We start from the raw sequence: 8,025 nt of genomic DNA on the forward strand, positions 1-8,025 counted from the left end.
TTCTCATTCAGATGTTTGTAACAAAATTTGACCGAAATAATATACTTTTAGTAGAACTCTATCATCTATTTTTCTCACTCACATGAATAAAAACTTCACAATCAATTTTTTTTTTTGATACGAAAGAACAGAAATAAAAGAGTTGAGGGAAGAAGAAGATGAACAACAACAACGAGAGGAGATGTGAGAACTCGAATACGCACACACTTATATATATATAATCGGACCCAGCAATTAGTTTTGACAAATTTAAAATATATATATATATATATAATAATCAAATCGGACGGTCCGATTTAATTTTTATAAAATCAAAAAATATACCTATATGCAAATCGGATTATCCGATTAGCCATGTCAAAAATTCAAATTCTCCTTCTCATATAAATCAGACCGTCCAATTAGTGGGCTAAATTTTATTAACAAAGAAATCAGATGATTTAATTTTTTCTACTATATTTTAGAAAAAATTGTTCCACATTTATATTCAGCACCCTCATTTTTCATATCCATACACAACCTATACAATCATGACATATCTAAAAATATGTGCCTATTTTTTTGGATTAATATCTTACCAATATCCAAACGATACGATAAATATTTGTTAGTTATATTTTAAAGGGCATTGCATAATTATTTATATTAAATATGATTTAAATTTCATTTGAATTTTAGTTTAGGTTTAGTATGTTTTGGTTATTTTTAGTCTTGCAATTATATTTATTTTATTTTTAATTATTTTTAAATATTTTACTTTAATTTAGTTTAATAGAGCAAAACTTGTTAAGAGTCAATGAAGATGCCATATATAAACTAGATCGAATTGATTATATTGTCGGAAGGCTAAGACAACTGGTATAAAATCTAAAATTATCCTTTTAATGAGTATAAAAGTTAAATTTTCGGGAGCCTCAATTTTATATAAGCTTGTTTTTTTTTTCTTTTATCCTACTAAGGTCTTATAGACTCGACAGAATATACTGATATTACTTAGTAAGCTTGTAGGATATTTTTTGACGAGCGGATTTCGAACACGTGTTCTATATAATTGAGATGGATCATGATTAGGCATTGGTGTCCGCCTTAGTCAAGAGGTGGGTAACTGAAGTCACACACATTTTACTTGTCCTATAGAGAGATGACAATCACCTTATAAGATATGACTTATCAGTTGAAGCTTCCGATTGATGGAGATCTTATTAGTGACTGTAAGACTAATTGGGAGCTTTTCTACTAGAAAAGAACCATGGCCGACATATGTCAGTAAATGATAAGAACTATACTAGACTCCACTGACAGACAGGATCAGAAACAAGTAAGGCGTCAATTTATCTTGGTTTAAAGATAAAATGTGTCAGGATTTGAAGGAGAACCCGACGAACAAGTGACTTATCCAATAGCTCCAAGACTACATCATGCAGATAATAAGGAGCATTTTGTTTTTGTACGCTTTTGACAGCCGAGTTCATATGAGGTGGCTAACCCTTATCGAGGATTTGGATCAGTGTGGTCATTTGTCATGGACTATTAAAATAATACCCAAAAATTTATACTGCTGACTAAATTAATCTTTAAAGATACAAACAACAAATAAGTCTGTAAACAATTTGAAAATTCGACAACAATAACGAATAAATTTTATAACTTATAAATAAAAAAATAACTTTTATATTTAGCAAACGACTTATCTATTTAATTCGAACTTTTGTGACGATACATGAATAACTATTTAAAAAATACATACAAAAAATTAGAACAAAATTTAATCTCTAGATTTTTACTTTCAAAAAACTTAATCATTCACAATAATTTTGTTTTAATTTGACATAAAGTTATTAAATTTTAAAGACATAAAACTCTTTTTTTAATAATGCTTATAAAAAATATATCAAAATTTGATTTCCAAAATAATTTTTTAGAATTATATTAAATATATAATTATTTTTAAATATTTTAAAATTTTATTTTTGTCAGTAATATACATTTTTAAATTTTATTTTAATAATTTATCCTAATTCAGAATATTCTACTTAAATTTTTTTTTTCTCTCTTTCGCAGTTTCGCTTTCCTCTCTCACATAACTTGGCTTCACTATCTTTCCTTTCCTTTCCTCTAATGGTCGCAATGGCTCTGCTTTCCGCCTCCGCTGGCATCTTCTTCATTATCGACGCTACACCATTTCATTCTCGCTATCGTGCCATACCTCACATATCCCATTGGCCTCTACTTTATAAGATCTTGCCAAATATCGTGTTGTTAATCTCTTCACTTTTTGGTTATGTTTGGTACGAGAGAATAACATATACCACATTGAAAATAAGATATAAATAATAAAAATATAAAAATTAATACTTTATATTTTATTTAATAATAAATTAAATATAAAAAAATATAATAATAAATATATAATTATAAAAGTGGATAGAAATATTGAAAGAATATATAAAAAATTGTATTTTTGTTTTTTTAGAAAAACATAAAATATAATAATTTAATATTTTAAAACAAAATATTTATATTTATATTTATATTTTATTTATTAAATATAATTCTGTGTCGTTGTTCATATTTTAATATCTTATACGATTGTTTTTTTTTTTATTTTTTTCAGGTGCCTATATATAGACCTTTTTTCTTTTATTTTTTGTATTTCCGTGTTTTGTTTTCGAATATCTAATGCAGACTATTTTGGTTTGGTGGTTATCTAATTCACACTAAGATAGATAATAGTCGACACTAAAGTCTAAATATAAACTGAACCGAATCTTTTGACATTGGCTATACTCTTTTTGGGAGGAAAATTTCAGGATGAACACAAACTCTTGTTAATTGTGAAGTCAGCACAGTAAGTGAAGACAACTAATATCTGAGGAGGCTTTTTCTCAACTTTTTAAAAGTAAATAATAAAAAATTAAAATTAAAATTTTGTTAACAACGATGCTGAGATACTCAACGAGCTAAAATGAAAATTTTTTTATGAAAAATATAGAGGGATTATTTTATATTAAATAATTAAATAATAAATTAGAAAAATATTTAATTAATTTTAAAAATTAAATTTTTAATAATTATAATCAAAATTTAATCTAACTCTATTTTCACTTTTATTCATTATACAAATCTTAATCTCTTTTAACGTCGTTTATTGTACCTCAATCCTAATCTTCTTTTTTTTTCTCCTAAGTGTTGACGTTACCTCTTCCTCCCTCGTGTTATTACCTTTCATTGAAAAAAAAAAAATCTGCCTAAAAGAAAAAAAATATATATCTAAAAACAAAATAATATCCACCTAAAATAAAAAGATTTAATTAATCCACTATTAAAGAAATCTTTGAAAACATAAAAAAAAAACATTCATTATCACCACGCAACAGACGAGTGGTTACATTAATTCTTCAAATAGTGCAATGCAAAGAGGGTTTAGAATGACCAGCAGCATTGCAAACGCAGGGAAAAAGAGGACCAACTTCTTCGTCCAGAATGTAGATGCAACGCAGGAGAGAAGAGGACAAATGGCGATGTTGCTTACGGGGAGCACGGTTGCAGCACAACGGAGGGGAAAAGAAGGCATGCAGCAGCAGTGTCGCTTGTAGAAAATACGGGAGCGGCACAACGCATGGAAGAAAAAAGTGCAGCGGTAGCGTCGAGAGCAAGATAGCGTCACGCAGGAAAGAAGAAGGTGTAGTGGCAACATCGGTTGCCGAAAACACAGGGGCGACCTAATGCATGGGAGAAGAAGGTGTAGGCTGTAGCGTCTACAACGCGTTGTTTCTTCAGACAATGGCGACAGCAGTGAGGAGCCTTAGTAACAACATGATAGAAAAAAAGGAGTGAAACCGTTGTGCTAAAAGGAGAAAAAGGTAAAACCGTAAAAAATAAGAGGCTAGAGTTGTGATAGATGTAAATAGAATGAAATGTCTTTTATTTTAATGAATTTGAGATATAGTTCATTATTTACATTATTCATACTTAAAAAAATTCTTTTTTATGTATAAAAATAAAACTCTTAATGAACTTAATTAGTATATATATATATATATATATATATATATATATATATATATATATATATATACTAGCATCTTAAAAAGAACTATATTATATCAAATCGTATTTTTATTTATTAATTTTATAAATTCATCATATCTGACAATTTGACATTACATAAATGTGTATATTTTATACTATACAAAAACATAAAATAAATATATTGATGAATATCTTTTAATATTTTATATATTTCATTTAGATAATATTATAATCATGAGTAAATTTTGATAAAAGATAAAAAATATTATTTTGATAAAAAAAAGTATACTAAAAATTTTATCAGGTATAATTTATATATTTTTTAAAATTCAATAAAAGTTTTTATTTTAAGATCAATTTCACTATTAATATATATATATATATATATATATATATATATATATATATATATATTCAAATAAATTTTTAAAAAATTGTGTCGGTCGTTTTTGTCTTAAAAAAAATTATTATATTAAAAATTTTAAATTTTACAAAAATAAGACATAAATTTTTATGTTAATTAGATCTATTCTTTTCATTTTGACAAATTAATTTTTAAAAGCGTGACGAAAAGATTTTTATATTTTATTTTTATCAAATTTAAGAATCTTAATATAATAATTTTTTTTAAAAAAAGAAAATGTTAGATATAAAATTTTTGTGAAACCTATTTGAATATATACTAAAAAAATCTTATTTATATATATATTTTTTTCCATATTACTAAAGTTGTATAGCAATGGTTCCTTGGCTGCATCTATCTTTGTCAGGAGCAGAAAAGTGAACAGTGCAAAATCTTTTTCTATCACTATGCGGAACTTGAGTGTCTTCAATCTTCAATTCTTCATTGTAGAATTATAAAAGAGAAAAAAAAAAAAAACAACGTGACAATGTCTTCTCAACAACCACCATAACTTAGTTATGCCCGATCCATGTGTTGCATAAAATCGAGTAAATTAAATATATAAAATAAAAAGTTATAATAAAATTTAAATTATAAAATTATCAGAATTTATAAAAATCTTATAAAATTACTTCACAAATAAAATTATAATATTAAAATTTTTAAAATATTAAATCAATAATTTAGTTACTATAATTATGTCTTAACGTCTATACACTAATATGAACACCGGAGGAAAGGTGAAATCAAATATGACTTGAAAATTGACAGGAACTGTATAAAAATAAATGATTATTAAACAATAAAACACTATCAATTTTTTTGGACTGTAAAATCATTATTATGGTATTGAATTTTTGAGGCATCATATCAAGTGGATTAATGTTGACCCAATGAGACGGGTCAGAGACATAAGTCATGTGTACATCAGATGAAATTGTGCCCATTGGACCCTACTTTCAGTGTTTGGATAAGTTTCAGATGAGACATAAACCTAATTCATTTACGAAAAGAAAAGCTACTAAAATGGTTCCATCCACATCTCTTGAATATACGAAACTTAGTTATCTTTTATTACAAAGAGAAGCTACTAAAATGGTATTTAAAAAATTTTTAGGTTGATAAAAAATCTTAAAAAATATAATTAAGCAAGTTTAACTAGTCTTAATGTATCATATAATTAGTTCATTAAATCTAATTTTTATTGGAATAGTTTTTGTTTCTATTAAAAATTTTATCTCCACTCTAACCCATTTCAAAATTCACAATCCTTTATGACGGATCTTTTTTATTTGAAATTGAAAAAAGTCTCAAAAATTGATCTTTTAGAGAACTGCTATGTAACTATATATCCTCTTAGAATTTGAGTCTATCTTCCCTCACCAATTTCTATAGACAATCCAATAATAATCTTCTGTCTTATTTGTTAATTCTTAAACTGTATCTGGCAAATATCCTTTCACGGGTCTTCTTGGGCAGGTAATACATAGGAGGACAGCAAAAAATTTGGGTTCAAGTTATTACAAGAGCAAACCACATTCTTCCACAACGAACACTCCTCATTCTTCGAAAAACGCCACCATCGCTTAAATAGAAGAGCTGTGTTACGTATTATGGCATTCTCGACACCTAACCCACCAAATTTTTTGGCAGCCTGCACCACCTCCCACCTGACCAAGGCCATACCATTCCTTCCATCTTCGTTACTCCATAGAAATCTTATCTGTAAGGAGATCAGTTTCTTTGCAACAGCCTTTGACATTTTATATAAACTCAAATAATATACAGGAAGACTGTTCAATACAAATTTAATGAGCACTAACTTACCGACTTTATTGAGTACCTTCACTTTTCATATGCTAAACTTCTCCTTCACTTTGTCTATAATTTGCTTTCTAGTCTTAACTAACCTCGAGTTAGCTCCTAACGAGATTTTCAAGTATTTAATTGGAAGAGAGGCTACCTTATAGTCCAGCACATTACACATACATTGTACCCACTGATCATCACAATTAATTGGAATCAAGCTAGATTTATCAAAATTAATACTTAGCCCGACATTAATTCAAAACAACAAAGAATCCTCCTGTAATTCTTAATGGTCACTCCCTCCGGAGGGCAGAACAGAATAGTATCATCCGTAAACTGAAGATGCGACAACTCGATATGATCTCTACCAGCCAGTAGCGGAGATATGTGCTCATTTCTTACTGATTCTCCAAACATCTTATGTAGAATACCAACGACAAGTACAAACAAAAATAGAGATAGTGGATCACCTTGTCGCAGGCCCCTTTCCATCTTAAACGACTTAGATAGCGAGCCGTTTATCAATACTGACATAGAACACACACTTACACACTTCATCATCCACACAAAACCCATCTTTTGCAGCACAAGGTCCAAAAAACTCCACTTGACTCTACCATATGCTTTCTAAAAGTCTAACTTTATTATCACCGCTTCCTTCTTCCTCGATTTAATCCATTGAACAGTTTCGCACGCAATAAGATCCCTGTCATGAATCTTCCATCCCTTAACAAAAGCATTATGTGTCTCACCTACTAGCTGTGGTATAACTGCTTGTATTCTCCTTACCAGCATCTTCGAAATGACTTTATGCACACACACACACCCTACCATACTAATCGGCCTAAGGTCTTTGATTTTCTTAGCACCAGTAAAATTAGGGGCCAACACCACCCAAATGAGATTAACATCCGCCGGTAGCTTGGAAGTCAGGAAGAAACCCAACACTGCCTTTGTGAATTCAGAACCAGTTTTAGCCCAACACTTCTTTATGAAGTTCATGTTGTACCCATCACTTCCTTGAGTCTTAGATGATTCACAATTTCACATTGTTTCTCTAACCTCCTCAGGAGTTGGTTGCAATTCCAAAGCCAAAGTATCCTCTTCACTAATCATTTCCACTAGACCGTCCCTGAACCCTACCAAAGGAGACTCTTCCTGATGATATAAGTTCTTATAAAAGTCCTTAATCGTAATTTTAATCCTAACTTGATTCCTTATCAATCTTCCATTAATGAGTAGCGCATCAATCCTATTATTTCTCCTTCTCACAGAAGCTAAGTTGTGGAAGTATCCCGTGTTCTTATCAATGTCCCTCACATGTCTAGAGCACAACATCTACTTCCAATGTAATTATTTCCTCAATACCATTTTTCACAGCAATCCACAAGCACCCTCATTTTTACCTCCACTGTTCCATCATAAACCCCATCACCTACCATGTCATCAATCTTCTTAATCTCTTCCTCAAACTTCATGATTTTCTTGTCTATATCACCAAAGTTGTCTTTATGCCATCTTTCCAGAAGAACTGTCAAAGCCTTCAATTTATCTGTGAAATGCGCCTCTCCAAGTCCTCTCCATTCCTCCTTGACCATCCTCAGGAAACCTTTATGTGTAAACCACGAGTCAAGACTTTGGAATGGCCTCGGTCCATCTCTATGTCTCTTATCTTCCACTATAATAGGATAGTGATCAGACAAACCCCTTGGGCCACCTCGTAACCAAGTCTCTGAAAACTCTTCAAACCATTCCAGGCTAACCAGAGTTCTATCAATACA

Source organism: Arachis hypogaea, chromosome 8 (assembly GCF_003086295.3).
Source record: "Arachis hypogaea cultivar Tifrunner chromosome 8, arahy.Tifrunner.gnm2.J5K5, whole genome shotgun sequence".
Classification (NCBI taxonomy): Eukaryota; Viridiplantae; Streptophyta; class Magnoliopsida; order Fabales; family Fabaceae; genus Arachis; species Arachis hypogaea.